This window comes from Bufo bufo, chromosome 6 (genome assembly GCF_905171765.1).
Source record: "Bufo bufo chromosome 6, aBufBuf1.1, whole genome shotgun sequence".
NCBI lineage: Eukaryota > Metazoa > Chordata > Amphibia > Anura > Bufonidae > Bufo > Bufo bufo.
Window position 1 is genome coordinate 116,912,288 of NC_053394.1, and position 21,964 is coordinate 116,934,251.

At 43.3% G+C, this 21,964-nt stretch overlaps 1 long non-coding RNA gene across 1 annotated transcript; it reads right to left on the minus strand.

The window, feature by feature from the left end:
• Positions 1–1,915: 1,915 nt before the first annotated feature.
• Positions 1,916–21,763, minus strand: LOC121005973. The gene is made up of 3 exons (XR_005779991.1): positions 21,663–21,763; positions 8,119–8,123; positions 1,916–1,967 (listed from the first exon to the last, which is right to left on the minus strand). It is a non-coding gene; the product is annotated as an uncharacterized LOC121005973 (long non-coding RNA).
• Between the last annotated feature and the right edge of the window lie 201 nt (positions 21,764–21,964).

The window sequence follows — 21,964 nt, forward strand, 5'->3', positions numbered from 1 at the left end:
CCTTTACAATTTTTCTGTTGTAATATTCGTGAACTCGAATATTATAACCGAGATTATTGGTTTAGAATAGGAAGAATATTCTAAAAAACGAATATACAGCAATATAGCGATTATATTCGTTATTTCGAATATTCGTCATATTTCGTCCATCTGAAAACGTGATTCCTTCCAGCTTCAGTTCAGTTGCTTGTGGTCCAATGACTCATTGACCCACAAGCAAGAAGCAGGGAGGAATCATATTTTCAGATAAAAAAACAAAAAACGAATATTCAATTTTGCGAATATATAGAACTATATTCAAAATATTCGCGAAATCTCGAAGTTGCGATATTCGAGATAAAAATTTGTTATTCGAATATTCGCGCTCAACACTAGTTGTAAACTACACCATGTGGTAACGATTAGCATATTCATTAGTTGATGTCTCTCAAATAGTTAGATTATGTTTTATAAGAATTTATATGTTTATTATAGGCCTTTTTTTATGTCCGAATCTTAATTTTATATCAAAAGCTTATCAAAATGTTATAAATGGGCTTATCAAAAAGATTTTTAGCAAAATAGGATTTTATAAAAAAGGATTTTAATAAAAATGAAGTTTATCAAAATAGGATTTTTATCAAAATGAAACTTATCAACCTGTGTAATTTGATATAAATTCATATCAAAGTAGGTGGCTTTTATATAAAAAGCCGTGTGCTTTGTCTTCATTTGTAAACTGCCGGACATTAGATGTCACCATCTGTAGTAAGATGTCAGGATTCTCTCAAAATCTCAACATCCTGCTTACAGTAGGCTTTTGTCATCATTTGTAAACTGCCGGGCATTAGCAGTAATCTGAGAAGGATGTCACCATCTGTAGTAAGATGTCAGGAATCTGAGAAGTGATAAACCATTAATGGTCGAATACAAATGTAGTAAGAATCAATATAGTTTTAATATCAAGCACTATAAATTTAATATCAAGCAATATAAAAGGGGCGGGGGTATCTGTATAAAAGGGGGCGTGGTACCTGTCACTTTGCAGTTTGACGAAACATATACCCCCTTACTACTATTGACAAGTCCTATATTATTCCGTATATTGCAGATTGCGGAACCATTCAAATCAATAGGTCCACGTGCCTGGTGCCAGTGCATTGCAGACCGCAGTTTCCGGTCTGCAGCATGGGCATAGACGGCTTACATTCATGTGAATGCACCACTCTGGGCACTATCCCTGGTCTGAAACTGTCTGGGATCTCTATTTGTTTAAGGCCTCATGCACACTGTAGTGCTTCCGTGGGGTTCCGTGCCTCCGTTCCGCACTGCACCTTCCTGATTGCAGACCCATTCAAGTGTTTGAAGGCCGCAATACGGGCACGGCCGCACAGCGGCTGTGTGCATGAGCCCTAAAGGCTTCTTTCACCTCTGCATTATAAGTTGTCGGCAGGCTGTTCCGGCAGAGAACAGCCTTCTGGAGCAGCCTGGATCAGGCATTGCTGGATATTACCGCAGTGCTCGCTGGCCCCATTGACTATAATGAGATCCAGTGGAGATTCGGGTGGTCTAGGTGTGTGTTTATTCTGGGGTATATATTTAGTCAGTCTTTATTCTGAGGTCAGGTCTGCAATTGTGAAATTTTGGGGATTATTATTATTTTTTTTTATATACGTACCACTGTGCGCCATTCAAATTTTAAATTTGTTCTGCAGTTCAGCATGATGCTCACAATACCACATTTATATAGATTTTTTTGTTATGTTTTATAATTTTGTGTGAAATACCTTTTTGTTTAAAAAAAGAAATAAAAAAGGAGGTTTGTCCCCAAATTCTAAGCCCCATATACGGTATTTTTTTATTTTCAATCAAAGAAGCAGAACCCGGCCGGTCCCGAGCCTTTTCTTTAAATTTAATTTTTTTTTTTGAGTCAGTGACTTGATAGGCTGCGTCGCTACAGGGGGGCAATTGCCCCCCCTTGATTATTCCTTCCCCCCCCCCCCCCGCTTATTCCTGTGCCACTGGCGCTGCCTTTCCCTTTAAAACCAAAATGTAAGGCTCTGACTCTGAGCCGCCACGCCGATCCGAGTCAGTCACTACTCGCTGATTTGCTGTGCAGAGGAGCGCACGTGACATCAGACGCTGCCGCACGCCGCCTTCAGATTCAGGCGCGGCGGGAACTTCGGGAAGTGAAAGCCTGCCCTTAGTGAGCCCAGGAGTCAGTGCCGGCTCCATGCTCCAGCCTCCATTACATGTTGGAGGCACAGCGGCCACTGACGGACCACTCCACTGATTACATTAAGGTGACCTTAATAAGGGGTCCATTAGGTTTCCAAAATGGTATCCATCATTTTACTGATAAAATGGCATGCTGAGCTATTTCAAAGGCTCCAAATTATTTTTTTAGCATATTGATCCTTATGTTGTCTAGCTCTATGTTGTGTGGTCTTTGCTCGGGGGTAAAATGCAAAGCTTTTTTCTAGATTATCCCAGACTGGATATTTACTTATTCAGATTCAGATGCGCAGTGTAACTATCATATCCCAAGGCAACACAATCTAACCAGGTATCAAAAGGCAGTAAAAAAAAAGTTGGGAGGGAAAAGGACAAGCTTAGACCAGCACAGTTGAAATTTTCCTCTTTCAGGGTTAGTCAAGTGCAAGCACATAACCAAAAATGGATATGGCCCAAGGAAGGAGAACTGATAAACTAGGGACAGGGTTATGGTGGTCTGAGGCTCCCTGCTACTTGACAAGCACCTGTGACAGGTGCAAAGCCATCTCCTATCCCCCAGTCCTGCCACACAACTTCATCATGAGATTATATTATACAGTGGGATGCGAAAGTTTGGGCAATCTTGTTAATCGTCATGATTTTCCTGTATAAATCGTTGGTTGTTACGATAAAAAATGTCAGTTAAATATATCATATAGGAGACACACACAGTGATATTTGAGAAGTGAAATGAAGTTTATTGGATTTACAGAAAGTGTGCTATAATTGTTTGAACAAAATTAGGCAGGTGCATAAATGTGGGCACCATAAAAAATAAATAAAATCAATATTTAGTAGATCCTCCTTTTGCAGAAATTACAGCCTCTAAACGCTTCCTGTAGGTTCCAATGAGAGTCTGGATTCTGGTTGAAGGTATTTTGGACCATTCCTCTTTACAAAACATCTTTAGTTCATTCAGGTTTGATGGCTTCCGAGCATGGACAGCTCTCTTTAAGTCACACCACCGATTTTCAATTATATTCAGGTCTGGGGACTGAGATGGCCATTCCAGAACGTTGTACTTGTTCTCTGCATAAATGCCTTAGTGGATTTTGAGCAGTGTTTAGGGTCGTTGTCTTGTTGAAAGATCCAGCCCCTTCGCAGCTTTAGCTTTGTCCCTGATTCCTGGACATTGGTCTCCAGAATCTGCTGATACTGAGTGGAATCCATGCGTCCTTCAACTTTGACAAGATTCCCAGTCCCTGCACTGGCCACACAGCCCCACAGCATGATGGAACCACCACCATATTTTACTGTAGGTAGCAGGTATTTTTCTTGGAATGCTGTGTTCTTTTCCTCCATGCATAACGCCCCTTGTTATGGCCAAATAACTCAATTTTAGTTTCATCAGTCCACAGCACCTTATTCCAAAATAAAGCTGGCTTGTCCAAATGTGCTTTAGCCCACCTCAAGCGGCACTTTTTTGTGCTGTGGGCGGAGAAAAGGCTTCCTCTGCATCACTCTCTTTCATACAGCATCTCCTTGTGTAAAGTGCGCCAAATGGTTGAACAATGCACAGTGACTCCATCTGCAGCAAGATGATGTTGTAGGTCTTTGGTGCTGGTCTGTGGGTTGACTCTGACTGTTCTCACCATTCGTCACTTCTGTCTATCCGAGATTTTTCTTGGTCTGCCACTTCGAGCCTTAACTTGAACTGAGCCTGTGGTCTTCCATTTCCTCAATATGTTCCTAACTGTGGAAACAGACAGCTGAAATCTCTGAGACAGCTTTCTGTATCCTTCCCCTAAACCATGATGGTGAATAATCTTTATCTTCAGGTCATTTGAGAGTTGTTTTGAGAAACCCATGTTGCTACTCTTCAGAGAAAATTAAAAGAGAAGGGAAACTTACAATTGACCCCCTTAAATACTCTTTCTCATAATTGGATTCACCTGTGTATGTAGGTCAGGGGTCACTGATCTTACCAAGCCAATTTGAGTTCCAATACTTAGTTCTAAAGGTTTTGGAATCAATAAAATGACAACAGTACCCAAATTTATGCACCTGCCTAATTTTGTTTAAACAATTATAGCACACTTTCTGTAAATCCAATAAACTTCATTTCACTTCTCAGATATCACTGTGTGTGTCTCCTATATGATATATTTAACTGACATTTTTTATCGTAACAACCAACGATTTATACAGGAAAATCATGACGATTAACAAGGTTGCCCAAACTTTCGCATCCCACTGTATATTCATATATAATCATATAATGTATCTATATGACAGCAGACAGCTTGATTGCAGCTTGCACTTGTCACAACAGGTGCTTGTCTAGTGAACACAGGGACATGAAGGGGTTAATTAAGTGTTGGAGGGGGTGGGGGGTGTTATTGTGCATATTGTGTTTGGGAGCCATTTAACAAGTTTGACCAGCTGGGTTTGAGAGTGGTTGAGTGTCATCCACTGATGCCCTTAACAGTGTCATCCACAGATGCCTATAACAGTGTCATGTACAGATGGCCATAACAGTGTCATCCACAGATGCCCATAACAGTGTCATCCACATATGCCTATAACAGTGTCATCCACAGATGCCCATAACAGTGTCATCCACAGATGCCCATAACAGTGTCATCCACTGATGCCCATAACAGTGTCATCCACATATGCCTATAACAGTGTCATCCACAGATGCCCATAACAGTGTCAAAAGAGTCTACCTTGTCTTGGTAGCAGGCTTAATATTCTTTGGTCAAAAAAAAATTCCTTACTGAAATCACTGATTATCACTTTTTACTGTCTTTGTAGTTGTAAAAAAAATAATGAAATTAGGGGTGGGTCCTTGGGGGTTGAGGGGGGCTGGGAGGCGGAGTCAGGATGGATTCTAAAGGGGCGGAGTAGGAGGGGGCCACAGAGGGAGGGGGGCCCAGGTTTTGAGCTGTGTAAGGGGCCCCAAAATTTCTGATGGCAGCCCTGACAGCACCCTTCAGTGAACCAAAAAACCTGTGTGCTCCCCTGCAGGAGCTGTGTCCAAATGGCTCCTTAATGCAATAAAATAAAGAAATGGAGGCTGTGTCAATAAAGTAGTACAGAAAAAAAATGTTCTTTTAATGCATGTTGTAGCAGTCCAATTTGCTTTTTAATCCCTTCTGTTACCTGTCAAATTACTGTGCATCAGTATTACAGGTCAATGTTAGGGCTCATGCACATGACGGTATGTATTTAGCAGTGCACAAAAAACTTATCCGCAAAAAATATGGATGACGTCCGTGTGCATTCCGTATTTTGTGGAACGGAACAGCTAGCCCCTAATAGAACAGTACTATCCTTGTCCTTAATGTGGACATTATTATTATTATTATTTTTTTGGCGGAACGGAAATACGACACACGGAAACGGAATGTACGCGGAGTAACTTATGTTTTTTTTTGTTGTGGACCCATTGAAATGAATGATTCCTCATAAGGCAAAAAATATATAAATGGACACGGAAAGAAAATTTGTTTATGTGCATGAGCCCTTAGTGTCAGGTCTAATTTATCGCTTTGGACTTAACTATGCTAATATTTAATGGCCTCTATCACACGGTCAGTATTTTGCGTCAGTATTTGATCAGTGTTTGTAAGCCAAAAACAGGAGTAGGTTCAAAACAGATAATGGATATAATGGAAATATACTCAAAATAGAGAATCTTATTTTTTTCTGTTCTTCTGACAGATCAGAACAGAAAAATGTACTGTGATATGAACACATCCAATAGTGGCCCCATAGCAGAGTGGGGAGGGGGTGCAGCAGCAGTGGCATTAACAGTGAGAATAGTGGCCCCATGACAGAGCGGGGAGGAGGGGCAGCAGCAGTGGCATATAGCACAAGATGGTGGCAGATCATAGTAGTAGTAGAACCCAACAACAGCAGTGTGATAGCAAGGCCCAGTGGCATGAGTATCCTTGTAAAAATTTAACATGTACATATCTGTAGGCCAAGAAGCCCCTTTGTAGGAATGGTAATAGAGACATCAGACGGATGGCAGCATCAGAATGGTGGCAGCAGGACGTGGCCAGAAGTAATGGCCCATTTTGCTAAATATTCCAGTGTGCCAGCACACTACAGTTTGATCATTAGTAGCAGAATGCTCTATTCTGTTGCATCAGGCATCGGTGGCAATCCTGGTTGATCCAAATCTAATTTATCTTTATGAAGGTTAGTCTCTCAATATTTTGGGAGGAAAGGTGAATTCTCCTATGTCCCTTTCCACACTGAACACCCGCTCTGATGCCACACTACTAGCCAGGCAGGAAAGCATGCCCATGGTAAGCCGGTTGCGGCTACACTTCAAGTTTGCATGCCCAGTAGGCAGGGGAATCTTGTATCATGAGTGACAGGATGCAGTTCAAGTATGCCACCACCAGTTGGTTCAGATTCTGCTCCATGTCCAACTTCTACTGCTAATGGGTGGTGTTTTGAGAAGGCGGCTGAAGAAAACTGCTCATCAGAGACTCCAGACTTAAAGAGGACCTTTCACTACAATAAAAAATCTAAACTAAGTATACAGACATGGAGAGCGGCGCCCAGGGATCTCTCTTATGAGCTGAGCGCTGCGATTGTCCAGCACTCCAGCCTGGGAGAAGGAGACGCCCAGGAGAACAAGAGCAGGCTCCTCCCAGTTGAGCCGAAAATCTGAAGATACCGGAGCCCATACCGTGAGAACGGATCGGCGCCCAGGGATAATAGTAAGTGCAGGGAGATCCCTGGGCGCCGCTCTCCATGTCTGTATACTTAGTTTAGATTTTTTTTATTGTGATGAAAGGTCCTCTTTAGCCCCTTAAGGACTTAGGACGTACCGGTACGCCCTATTTCCCGAGTCCTTAAGGACTCAGGGCGTACCGGTATGTTCTAACTTTAAATCGCGATTGCGGCGGGGGTTAATCGCAACAGGATGTCCGCTGAAATCATTTGTCACAACGGCCCCTAACCCCCCCCCCCCCCCCGTGTCGGCGATCGCCGCAAACAGCAGGTCAATTCAGACCTGCGGTTTGCGGCTTTTACCTTATCCGGCGGGCGGCGGTGCCAATTGGGTCCCCATGCGGCTGTAGGGGGAACCCGATGGCATGGAAGGCAGCGCGATGTCTAAGGAAGGCATCTCGCTGCCTTCCGGTGACGAGCCTGTGAGATCCAGCCCCCTGGATCTCACAGGCCGGAAGCTGTATGAGTAATACACACAGTATTACTCATACAGCCAATGCATTCCAATACAGAAGTATTGGAATGCATTGTAAAAGGGATTAGACCCCCAAAAGTTGAAGTCCCAAAGTAGGACAAAATATAAAGTTGAAAAAATAAAGTTTCCCCCCCCAAAAATTAAAAGTTTCAAGTAAAAATAAACAAAAACGTCATTTTCCCCAAATAAAGTAAAAAAAGGGAAAAATAGGGAAAAAAAGTACATATATTACATATCGCCGCGTCCGTATCGACCGTCTCTATAAAAATATCACATGACCTAACCCCTCAGATAAACACCGTAAAAAAAAAAACTGTGCTAAATAAACCATTTTTTGTCACCTTACATCACAAAATAGTGTGATAGCAAGCGATCAAAAAGTCATATGCACCCCAAAATAGTGCGAATCAAACCGTCATCTCATCCTGCAAAAATTAATACTCTACCTAAGATAATCGCCCAAAAACTGAAAAAACTATGGCTCTCAGAATATGGAGACACTAAAACATGATTTATTTTTTTTCAAAAAAAGATATTATTGTGTAAAACATACATAAATAAAGAAAAAGTATACATATTAGGTATCGCCGCATCCGTGACAACCTAGTCTATAAAAATATCACATGATCTAACCTGTCAGATGAATGTTGTAAATAACAAAAAATAAAAACGGTGCCAAAACAGCTATTTCTTGTTACCTTGCCTCACAAAGAGTGTTATATAGAGCAACCAAAAATCATATGTACCCTAAACTAGTACCAACAAAACGGCCACCCTATCCCGTAGTTTCTAAAATGGGGTCACTTTTTCCGAGTTTCTACTCTAGGGGTGCATCAGGGGGACTTCAAAAGGGACATGGTGTCAAAAAAACCAGTCCAGCAAAATCTGCCTTCCAAAAACCGTATGGCATTCCTTTCATTCTGCGCCCTGCCGTGTACCCGTACAGCGGTTTACGACCACATATGGGGTGTTTCTGTAAACTACAGAATCAGGGCCATAAATATTGAGTTTTGTTTGGCTGTTAACCCTTGCTTTGTTACTGGGAAAAATGGATTTAAATGGAAAATTTGCCAAAAAATTGAAATTCTGAAATTTCATCTCCATTTGCCAATAACTCTTGTGGAACACCTAAAGGGTTAACGACGTTTGTAAAATCTGTTTTAAATACCTTGAGGGGTGTAGTTTCTTAGATGGGGTCACTTTTATGGAGTTTCAACTCTAGGGTTGTATTAGGGGGGCTTCAAATGGGACATGGTGTCAAAAAAAACAGTCCAGCAAAACCTGCCTTCCAAAAACTGTATGGAATTCCTTTCCTTCTGCGCCCTGCTGTGTGCCCGTACAGCAGTTTACAGCCACATATGGGGTGTTTCTGTAAACTACAGAATCAGGGCCATAAATATTGAGTTTGGTTTGGCTGTTAACCCTTGCTTTGTAACTTGAAAAAAATTATTAAAATGGAAAATCTGCCAAAAAAGGGAAATTTTGAAATTGTATCTCTATTTTCCATTAATTCTTGTGGAACACCTAAAGGGTTAACGACGTTTGTAAAATCTGTTTTGAATACCTTGAGGGGTGTAGTTTCTTAGATGGGGTCACTTTTATGGAGTTTCTACTCTAGGGGTGCATCAGGGGGGCTTAAAATGGGACATGGTGTAAAAAAAAACAGTCCAGCAAAACCTACCTTCCAAAAACCGTATGACATTCCTTTCCTTCTGCGCCCTGCCGTGTGCCCGTACAGCGGTTTACGACCACATATGGGGTGTTTCTGTAAACTACAGAATCAGGGACATAAATATTGAGTTCGGTTTGGCTGTTAACCCTTGCTTTGTAACTGGAAAAAAATTATTAAAATGGAAAATCTGCCAAAAAAGTAACATTTTTAAATTGTATCTCTATTTTCCATTAATTCTTGTGGAACATCTAAAGGGTTAACGACGTTTTTAAAATCAGTTTTGAATACCTTGAGGGGTGTAGTTTCTAGAATGGGGTCATTTTTGGGTGGATTCTGAAGGGAAATGTGACTCCATCTGGTCTTCTCTAAGATGTACAGAATTATTATAATATCTCACCCACGCACTTCACATCCCCCCCCGCTGTGAGTTAGGTTCACTCATCTGTCTCAGGACAGATTCTGGAAATCTCCCAGAACTAGAACAAATGTTCTGTCTTATTCAGGGTCATTCGGCACAACTGCGTACATTCTTATATGTGATGTATTACATACCCATAAAAAGATGTTCCGGTAGTATGGGTATGAATATCAATGTTTATCTTTTATGATTGGTTTAACGCTGTTGTTATGCAAACTTTTCTACTGCCTATATGAGGCCAAGCTATAGCATAATAAAATTAGAGTGTTTCTCAGTGATTGCCTGTGTGTGTGTCTGTTATTATTAGCAACTGAGAAACATCTCTCCTGACGTCAGTATCTCAAACCAAGGTTGTCGTAGAGGTCCAGAAAGGTCCAAATCCTTTCAGTTTGGGGGCTCCATCCAGGATAGAGAAGGCCATCCTCATGTCCGGTAAGAGAGACATCCCTTTTGTCCACTGCCAGGTCCGAGAGCACTGGCCACATCTCTACTCGTGAGTTTTTATTATGTATCCGGGAAGCCTTAAAAATAGACTCCAGGAGTTTATAATAAGTACTTGGAGTACTTTCATGATTAAGGCCGGCACTTGGAGTGCCATGCACGGCATAGAGTCTCAGGGAGATCTTTCCGTAAGTTGGTTTGTGTCAGGGACACACCATAGGATCTCCGGGAGATCTATTTACTTTATCTAACTGTCGACAGAGAGATTTTTTTAGTACCAGGGGTACATATAAGAGAACAGTCTCAGGGAGACTGACCTACCTTGGTTTGACGCATACCTATATTTAGAGTATAAGATACATAGAGTGTTAAGATTCATCTGTTTGTGTGAGAGCTATTGTTCTGGTGGTAAGTGTAAGAACATATCTCACTGTAATATTATCACTCTGTCATTTGGTGAATTTTCTTACTGTGGGTGGAGGAAAATCTAAGTGTGAGTTTCCCCCTCCCAACCAGAGACTGCAGGCTGCAAATAGTGACAGCCTAGTTCTCCTTCCCAATCTCATGTTGATTGTAAAGCAGAGCGTTTTCTCATGGACCTCAGACAAAATACAAGACTTTGGGAAACAATTATATGAGAAGGAGGCAGCGGGATGCTTTGAGATCAGGAAGATGCAGACCCCCACACATAGTTACAAAAGTTCAGGAGCCAACACGTGAGTAAACAGAGACAGCCGACACATTTCTCAGTTGCTCTCAGCCATTTACTGCAGAAGCTGTCTGTTTCAGCGTGACTGACTTGAAAAATGCTTTCTTCTCTATCCCGGTTGACAAGTAGACCAGACTCTTTTTTTGCTTTTTCCTTTGAGGGTCGTCAACTCACCTGGTGCAGGATGCCCCAGGGATATGTTGATTGACCTGTAATGTACAGCATTGTCCTCCAAGCCAGTTTAAAACCATGGCACCCCCCCCCCCAGGGTTCTGTGCTCTTGCAATACGTGGATTATTTGTTATTGTGTAGTATGTCAGAGGAGGCCAATGTAACAGATGGTTTATCTTTGTTGAAATGGTTGTCTGAATGTGGACACAAGGTGTCACGCAAGAAAATGCAATGGTGTAAAAAGCAAGTTGAATACTTGGGCTTTGTTCTCACAAAGGGTCACCCCGCACACCAAGAAAGAAATGTTATCTTTCCTTGGTATGATAAACTACTGCAGACAATGGATTCCTGATTGCTCCTACTATGACAATGTAATGAGACAAGCCACTCTGGCAGACATGCCAGATCTCATCAGGTGGTCTGAGGAAATGTTTAATGCATTTGATTATTTGAAATGTTCTTTAACCGCCTCCGGACCGCCTAACGCAGGATTGCGGTCCGAGGCGGTCGACTCAGGCACACTCACACGCCGGCGCGTCATCTCGCAAGAGGCGAGATTTCCTGTGAACGCGCGCACACAGGCGCGCACGTTCACAGGAACTGCAGGTAATCGAGTGGATCTGCAGCCTGCCAGCGGCGATCATTCGCTGGCAGGCTGTAGATCCGATTTTTATAACCCCTTAAAGGTATATTAGACGCTGTTTTGATAACAGCGTCTAATATACCTGATACCTGGTCCTCTGGTGGTCCCTTTTGCTTGGATCGACCACCAAAGGACACAGGCAGCTCTGTAAAGTAGCACCAAACACCACTCCACTACACCCCCCCTGTCACTTATTAACCCCTTATCACCCCATATAGACTCCCTGATCACCCCCCTGTCACTGATCACCCCCCTGTCATTGATCACCCGCCTGTAAGGCTCCATTCAGACGTCCGTATGTGTTTTGCGGATCCACGGATCTGCGGATCCGCAAAACACATACGGACGTCTGAATGGAGCCTTACAGGGGGGTGATCAATGACAGGGGGTGATCAGGGAGTCTATATGGGGTGATTACCCCCCTGTCATTGATCACACCCCTGTCAGGCTCCATTCAGACGTCCGTGCGGACACCGCGGATCCGCAAAACACGGACACCAGCAATGTGCTTTCCGCATTTTGCGGATCCGCACACTGCCAGAACTATATAGAAAATGCCTTTTCTTGTCCGCAATTGCAGACAAGAATAGGACATGTTCTATAGGCTCTACAAAAAACGCAGTGTTCGCCCGATCAGGCCTGATCTTGTGCGCACACTTGCGTTCAGTCCGCCCCACCGCTGTGACAGAATATTTTTTTTTTCTGATCACTGCAAAAACACAGTAAAATCGCTGCGGCGCTATAAAAAGATCACTTTTGAGGGGCATGGCGAGTTCATAGAAGATTTTTAATTTTTTTTCACAAGTTAGCGGAAATTGATTAGCGGAAGTTAGCGTAAATTAGGGCCCCTAAAATGCCAGGGCAGTATAAATACCCCACAAGTGACCCCATTTCGGAAAGTAGACACCCCAAGGTATTCACTGAGGGGCATATTGAGTCCATGAAAGATTGAACTTTTTGTCACAAGTTAGCGGAAAGGGAGACTTTGTGAGAAAAAACAAAAAAAAAACAATTTCCGCTAACTTGTGCAAAAAAATAAAAAATTCTATGAACTCGCCATGCCCCTCACGGAATACCTTGGGGTGTCTTCTTTACAAAATGGGGTCACATGTGGGGTATTTATACTGCCCTGGCATTTTAGGGGCCCTAAAGCGTGAGAAGAAGTCTGGAATATAAATGTCTAAAAAATTTTACGCATTTGGATTCCGTGAGGGGTATGGTGAGTTCATGTGAGATTTTATTTTTTGTCACAAGTTAGTGGAATATGAGACTTTGTAAGAAAAAACAAAAAAAACAACAAAAAAAAATCAATTTCCGCAAACTTGTGAAAAAAAATAAAAAATCTTCTATGAACTTGCCATGCCCCTCAAAAGTGATCTTTTTAGAGCGCTGCAGCGATTTTACGGTGTTTTTGCAGTGATCAGAAAAAAAAAATTCTGTCACTGCGGTGGGGCGGGCTGAACGCAAGTGTGCGCACAAGATCAGGCCTGATAAGTCTAGAATCCAAATGTCTAAAAATGCCATCCTAAAAGGAATTTGGGCCCCTTTGCGCACCTAGGCTGCAAAAAAGTGTCACACATGTGGTATCGCCGTACTCAGGAGAAGTAGGGCAATGCGTTTTGGGGTGTCTTTTTACATATACCCATGCTGGGTGAGAGAAATATCTCTCTAAAATGACAACTTTGTATAGAAAAAAATGGGAAAAGTTGACTTTTACAGAGATATTTCTCTCACCCAGCATGGGTATATGTAAAAATACACCCCAAAACACATTGCCCTACTTCTCCTGAGTATGGCGATACCACATGTGTGACACTTTTTTGCAGCCTAGGTGGGCAAAGGGGCCCACATTCTAAAGAGTATCTTTACGATTTGACAGAGCATTTTCTACGCATTTGAATTTCAAACTACTTCTCACGCATTAGGGCCCCTAAAATGCCAGGGCAGTATAACTACCCCACAAGTGACCCCATTTTGGAAAGAAGACACCCCAAGGTATTTCGTGATGGGCATAGTGAGTTTATGGAAGTTTTTATTTTTTGTCACAAGTTAGTGGAATATGAGACTTTGTAAGAAATAAAAATAAAAAAATCAGCATTTTCCACTAACTTGTGACAAAAAATTAAAAGTTCTATGAACTCACTATGCCCATCAGCGAATACCTTAGGGTGTCTACTTTCCGAAATGGGATCATTTGTGGGGTTTTTCTACTGTCTGGGCATTGTAGAACCTCAGGAAACATGACAGGTGCTCAGAAAGTCAGAGCTGCTTCAAAAAGCGGAAATTCACATTTTTGTACCATAGTTTGTAAACGCTATAACTTTTACCCAAACTAATAAATATGCACTTATTGCATTTTTTTTTATCAAAGACATGTAGAACAATAAATTTAGAGAAAGAATTATATAGAAATGTAGTTTTTTTAAAAAAAATTTACAACTGAAAGTTAAAAATGTAATTTTTGGGAAATTTTTTGGGTAGATTTCGATTAATAACAAAAAAAGTTAAAATGTCAGCAGCAATAAAATACCACCAAATGAAAGCTCTATTAGTGAGAAGAGAAGGAGGTAAAATTCATTTGGGTGGTAAGTTGTATGACCTAACAATAAACTGTGAAAGTAGTGTAGTGCAGAATTGTAAAAAGTGGTCTGGTCATTAAGGGGGTTTAAGCTAGGGGAGCTGAGGTGGTTAATGACAAGTCCAGGTTTGGGCCTCCCTGACTACAGACTCACATTCCACGTATATGCTCGACAAAATTGTAAAACCATGGCGGGTGTGCTGACACAATATCACGGAGGCAAGTTACGTCCTTGTGCCTTTTTCTCAAAGGTGGTTCCGGCATCCGTCCAAGTAATGCCGACCTGTCTGAGATCTCTTGCAGCCTGTGCTATGATGGTTGAGCTTGCAACGCCACTCACAATGGGACATGAGACTATCCTGTACACCACACATGATGTAGTAGGCCTTCTCAAAGGCATACACACACAGCACATGTCTGCACAAAGACTATCTGGATATGAGATTCTACTCCTCAGCAATCCCTCCCTCCAAATCAAATATGCAACACACACCTCAGGTCCAGCACCTATCTTGAATGCCCTATTAGGACTTAAAGGACCTGAGGATCACTTGACAGAGGCACATGATTGTATACACGCCATACAACATGAGACATCACCCCGCTCTGATTTACAATCTGTACCAGTAGAAGGGGCTCCTGATGTTTTTGTTGATGGATCCTGCAGCAGACCAAATGACAACACTTATCATGCAGGATATGCTATTGTTATGCTACCCGATGTTGTCCTGGAAGCTAGACCCATCACATACCAATCTGCACAAGCAGCAGAATTAATTGCACTCACGAGAGCATACATACTACATGAAGGCAAGACAGTCACCATTTACACTGATAGCAGGTACGCACATGAAGTGGTCTGGGACCATGGGGTCATTTGGCAAAGGAGAGGATTATTGCAGCTGATGGTAAGCACATCTCACATTCACAACTTGTCATACATTTTAGAATCCATAATATTTCCCTGACAGATTGCAATTGTCCACTGCAGGGCGCATACTGGTGGTAAAGATCATGTGTCCCAAGGCAATGCCCTGGAAGACGCGGAGGCCAAGAAGGCTGCACTGATGGCCCCGGCCACATTGCAAATGGTGAAATTAGTACCTCCTTCACTTGAGTTAACTCAGATGCTTGTGGATCTCCAGTCCTCAGCTACTGACGATGAAATGGCCGATTGGTGTTATCCAATCTTGCAGAAGAATCCTAGGACAGGATTAATCTGCAAAGAGGGGGAAACATGCATACCACAGCACAGCTTCCCTCTGTTCATTGCACATTTTCATGTAGTAGGACACAACAGCATTGAAACAACACACATGCTGCTGGCACATAATTTCTATATTACAGGCATTAAACAGTTAGTGTCAGATTATGTGGGAAGGTGTATCACATGTTTGAGGAACAACCCAAACACCAATGTAACCAGATTGATTAAAGCCCTAAGTAAAATTGAGGAAAAAGTTTCTTGTAAGTCTCCTTGTCTTCCACAGGAACCAACTCACCCATTCCAAGTGGGAGATATCGTGCTGATAAAGAAATTAAAGAAAGGAAAAATCTCAGGAGACTTCACCTACGGACCACCGACTACAGTGGTAGCTGCGACCCGCACAGCAGTACTCACGGAAGAAGCACCTACTTGGATCCACGCCACCAGAGTGAAACTGGTAAAGGAGGCACCCCAAAAGGAGGTAATAACGGGGACAGACAGTCCTGACCTCGAAAAAGGACAAAGTGAGGTACTAACGGGAGCAGACAGCTCTGACCTCCACCAGGATGCACTCCCTCAATTCTGGAAGATGGCACAGATGGTCCACTTGGACTGTGGGATTACTGACGATCCTAATGACTCTGCCGGAGGATAACAAAGCTGAAGTTGCTATAACTCAGAAAGGTGGAATCACTACCTTCTGGTACAATTCCTCCAGTACTCACGTTGCCACTTACTCCTTCTGTTTATGCAGCATAATGAAGTGCAGTCCTTCCACGAGATGCGGCAACCACTATAAGAATGGACATACCCTCAGAAACAAACAAACCCCCTCAAACCCCGTATCTTAACTTTTAACAATATGAGAGCAATATCTGACCCAACATATGAGGAGGCTCTTGCATCAGAAACTGGGTTCTCTGTTACCAACCTATGGTTAGAATGGATGAAGTACAGTGCTGCTTCAGTAAATAAAATTAATTGTTATATATGTGGGACCGCTAAGCCTCACCAAGGTACTGTGCCCTTAATATTGCCCTCTAGTGTTGAGGAATGTTTTTTGCAATTATTCTCAAATTCATCTAGTAACCAGTCTGCATGTGAAGAATGGGAGCAAAAATACACACTCCTCATAAAAACTCCCCGCCCTGGTGCAGGTATACATATCTATCCTGGTAACTATACCTGCCACAGAGGGGGAGATCAAGGAAGATCCCTGGGTAATTTCACTGAAGGATACTGTGCAACTTACAGTGAAACAGATACCTCCCTCACACAGAATCAAGTATACTCGATTGGAGATGTATATTGGATCTGTGGGGATGGAAAGATAAGATCCAGACTAGAGGGTTCCTGGAAAGGTGAATGCGCCCTTGCTAAAGCCATCATGAACATACACATCTTCACTGAAAATGAAAAAGACACCAACACACATATACGCAACTGTCGTGCCCTCCCAAAAGGTAGCTTCGACCCACACGTGTATATTGATGCAATCGGGGTCCCAAGAGGGGTCCCTGATGAATTCAAGGCCAGAGGTCAGGTGGCAGCAGGATTTGAATCTATAATTCCCCACATAACAATCAACAAAAATGTAGACTGGATCAACTATATTTACTATAATCAACAAAGGTTTGTAAACTACACCAGGGATGCGTTACAGGGTGTAGCAGAAGAGTTACAGGCAGATTCCATTATGACATTTCAAAACCGCATGGTACTCGATATGATACTTGCAGAAAGAGGTGGTGTCTGTAAGGTATTGACAGACCCCTCATCATGCTGCACGTTCATACCCAACAACACCGGCCCTAATGGTAAGGTCACACTGGCAATAAAGAAACTCGAGGATTTATCAATTGAGCTCAAAAGAAACTCAGGTATCGATAACCCTTGGGATCAGTATTTTGGCTGGTTCACTACCTGGAAACAGGCACTTGTACAGTTGGGAATCATTATCATGATAATTATTATAGTAATAGCAATAGTTGCAACATGTATCATACCATGTGTACGGAAACTGATAATGAAAGGAGTATCAAATATGTCATTTTATGAGACTCTGCTGCCTAATCCTGAAGACAACTCACATGAAGGATATAAAAAATATCTGGCGGTATACAGGGAAAAGGGCAAGGGTAAGAACCATATTATCTAAGAAATTTGGTTCTAAGAGGGGATCGAAGGGAAATGTGAGTACATCTTGTCTTCTCTAAGATGTACAGAATTGTTATAATATCTCACCCACGCACTTCACATCCTATAAGCAATGCGCCGCACAGACCTTTCACTTACCAGTAGGAGAAGCGCCCAGCCAGCCACAGACAGCGAAGGTAAGTATAATGCTTCTAAAATTGCTAAGTAACCATGGCAGCCAGGACTGCAGTAGCGTCCTGGTTGCCATGGTAACCGATCGGAGCGCCAGCAATTAAACTGGGACTCCGATTGGAACTCTCCGCTGCCACCAATGATGGGGGGGATTTTAATTAGGAGGGGGGGAGAGGGGAGGCCGCACTGGCCACCAATGAATGTAATACAGGGGACGGAGGGAGGGGGGGCCGCACTGGCCACCAATGAATGTAATACAGGGGAGGGAGGGAGGGGGGCCGCACTGGCCACCAATGAATGTAATACAGGGGAGGGAGAGAGGGAGGGGGGGCCGCACTGGCCACCAATGAATGTAATACAGGGGAGGGAGGGGGGGCCGCACTGGCCACCAATGAATTTAATACAGGGGAGGGAGGGGGATCTGCCCCCTCCTGCCTGGCAGCACCTGATCTCTTACAGGGGGCTATGATATGCACAATTAACCCCTCAGATGTGGCACCTGAGGGGTTAATTGTGCGGATCACAGCCCCCTGTAAGAGATCGGGTGTTGCCAGGCCGCAGGGGGCAGTCATGTACACAATTCTTAGTATATTCTAACTTGAAGCGTCCCCATCACTATGGGAGCGCCTCTGTGTTAGAATATACTGTCGGATCTGAGTTTTCACGATATAACTCAAATCTGATGGTATATTTTAACATAGAGGCATTCCCATGGTGATGGGGACGCTTTAAGTTAAAATATACCATCGGATTGGAGAAAACTCCGATCCGATGGTATAATAGGGACTCCTGACTTTACATTGAAAGTCAATGGGGGACAGATCCGTTTGCAATTGCACCATATTGTGTCAGCGTCAAACGGATCCGTCCCCATTGACTTGCATTGTAAGTCAGGACGGATCCGTTTGGCTCCGTACGGCCAGGCGGACACCAAAACGACTTTTTCCTTCATGTCCGTGGATCCTCCAAAAATCAAGGAAGACCCACGGAAGAAAAAACGGACACGGATCACGGAACTATGGAACCCATTTTTGCGGACCGCAAAAAAAAAAAACGGTCGTGTGCATGAGGCCTATATTAGGCCAAGCTATAGCATAATAAAATTAGAGTGTTTCTCAGTGATTGCCTGTGTGTGTATCTGTTATTAGCAACTGAGAAACATCTCTCCTGACGTCAGTGTCTCAAACCAAGGTTGTCGTAGAGGTCCAGAAAGGTCCAAATCCTTTCAGTTTCTATTATGTAAGCCTCGCAAAGTGACTTCAGACCTGAACTGGTCCCTAAAAATTGTGTTTTTGAAAATTTCAGAAAAATTTCAAGATTTGCTTCTAAACTTCTAAGCCTTGTAACATCCCCAAAAAATAAAATATCATTCCCAAAATGATCCAAACATGAAGTAGACATATGGGGAATGTAAAGTAATAACTATTTTTGGAGGTATTACTATGTATTCTAAAAGTTGAGAAATTGAAACTTGGAAATTTGCCATTTTTAAATTTTTTTTTAAAAATTTGGTATTTTTTTTATAAATAAAAATGCATTTTTTTAACTTCATTTTACCAGTGTCATGAAGTACAATATGTGACGAACAAACAATCTCAGAATGGCCTGGAGAAGTCAAAGTGTTTTAAAGTTATCAGCACTTAAAGTGACACTGGTCAGATTTGCAAAAAATGGCCAAGTCCTTAAGGTGAAATAGGGTCCTTAAGGGGTTAAGTTGCTGTTTATGGAGCTGGTGATACTCCTGCCCTCCCCTTCCCCCCCGGCATGGTAGTAGAGCGTGAGTGCAGAGGGTCCTCCTGATCAGATCTTTATGAGGATGGCACGACTATAGATGAGCGAATTTAAGTTGACAAAATGGAATTCGATCCGAATTTCAGGAAAAATTCAATTCGCTTTGTGGTAACGAATCACATTTTTTCCTAAAATGGCTGCTGCACATGAAGCAAAGAACTCTGGGAATGAGGGATCACCCATAATGCCATGCATGCAGCCAATCAGCAGCCAGCCAGTTACTGTGATGTCACAGCCTATAAATAGCCTCAGCCATTTTGGATTCTGCCATTTTCCAGTGTGCTTAGTGCAGGGAGAGACGTCAGCAGGCGCTAGGGACAGTGCTAGGAAAGACTTCATTGTGCTAAAAAAAAACAATTTTCAAGTTCAGGGAAAGATTAGTCATGGTGTAGGGAAAGGATAGGGTGGCATTATCTACGCTATAAAAGGAGAACAAGGTGCAATAGGAGCGATTCTATTACACCTTGCTGCACTTACTGGGGATCCAAATTGCTTTTAGGTTGTTTGCACTATATGATACACTAGCTGAAGGACCCGGCTTCGCTCGGGTATATTTAATCTATTTAATTTAATGTTTGTGTGTGTCGTTAAAAGATATCAACACTATCCACTATAACAGTGACATCTACAGAACCCCGCTCCCTTAACAGTGACCTCCACTGCCCCCCACCCCTTACAACTTACCCCCCCTCCAAAGTGCCCCATCCCTTAAAATTGGGCCTCCACAGCAGCCCTTCCCCTTTAACAGTGACTTTCACAGCATACCACCCCTTGACAGTGACCTCCACAGGGGCCCGCCCCCTTAACTGGATCAGGGGCGTGTCCTTTTGAACAGCTCACACTCAGACAACAGCACTGTACTGTCTGAGTGTGAGCTGCAGGGAGAAAGTCACCCTCCCTCCGACCTCTGAAGCTGACAGAAGTAGATTTTTACCTTCATTTTTTTAAATCCCTGTCAGCTAAGGAGTGGAGGGAGTGTGGCCTAACCCAATCGGGGCGTGGCTTAGCGGGACCTAGAAGTTGATTTTTAACTTCATTTTTTCAATCTCAGTCGGCTGAGGAGTGGGAGGGGGCGTGGCATAACCGGGTCGGGGGCGTGTCCCTTTAAACAGCTCACTCTAAGGGTCCATTCACACGTCCGTAGAATGGGTCCGCATCCATTCCACAATTATGCGGAACAGGTGCGGAACCATTCATTCTCTATGGGGCCGGAAGAGATGCGGACAGCACACAGTCTGCAGCTTCGGAAAAAAATAGAGCATGTCCTATTCTTGTTCGCAATTGTGGACATGAATAGGCATTTCTATGGGGGTGCCGGCTGGGGGTATTGCGGATCTGCAATGCACTACAGACGTCTGAATGGAGCCTAAGTGAGTGTGAGCTGTAGGTAGAAAGTCACCCTCCCTCCCACCCCTGCAGCTGACAGAAGTTGATTTTTACCTTCATTTTTTCAATCCCTGTCAGCTGAGTGGGTGGGTGTGTGGCCTAACCAGATCAGGGGCGTGGCTTAGTGGGACTTGGGGGCGGGGTTTTAAGTCTTTTGAGGGTGGACACATTGTGGCAGGGGGCGTGCCTGGGCTCCTTCCTGCAAGAGTGACGCCCCTCTGGGAACCTTACTGGATCATTTGCATACCAAATAAACTGGATTTTCAGAGGATAAAAACATCTATTGCTGGAACAAAGGCACATCTTGAAATAAGGTACTAAGTGCTATTAGGCCATGGCTTTACTTTAATAGCAATTATCCTGGTGACAGATTTCCTTTAAAACTAATCTATAGCAGTGAAAATAAATGGCTGGGTTGTTATGGAAACCTGAAGTAAAACTGTATGTGGAGGCTGGAGGACCTGCGAGCTTCTATTGGCGGATAAGGGTCATGTGACCAGGCTTCTATTGGCTAATGGATTTTTTGGGAATATCTCAGGAACGGTATGTCCTAGAGGGCTGAGACCTGGTCTAAAACCTCCCCGGACACCTGATGTACCTGTGTGCCAAATTTCGTGATTGTAAATGCGACGGTGCGGATTCCTTTAGCGGACATACACACACACACGCACATATACACTTAGCTTTATATATTAGATCACTAATTCCAGCAAACAGGGCCGTCTTTACCGCAGGGCAAAAGGGGCAGCTGCCCCGGGCCCAGGTCCTCCTGGGGGGCCCAAGCAGCACTCAGTGACCAACAAGACTTTTTAGCCTAAGCTACCGCACTGTAGCCGAATATTGCGGCGGGGCATGAGAGCTGTGCGCTGCGCACCCCAGCGGCGGCCCCACTCCCCACTAGTGATGTCCGGTTTATGAACGAATCATTCTTTTGAATGGATTCAGTTCACTGAACAGGAGGAGTCGATTCCTCTGACTGAGCTGATCCGTGTGAAACAGTCAGATAGCAGAGCAGAGAGACGCTGCCAGCAGGGAGGAGCGTAATCTGATCCTAGAGTGGAAGCCAGCCCCTCCCCTCCCCAGCCTGCAACCAATCAGAGCTGAGGCAAGCAGCTCTGAGTCACACACTGTACAGGAGGGAGTCTAAGAATCCAATGAGTCACAGGTTAAAAGAATCTAAAGATCCGACTTAGTTAGAGA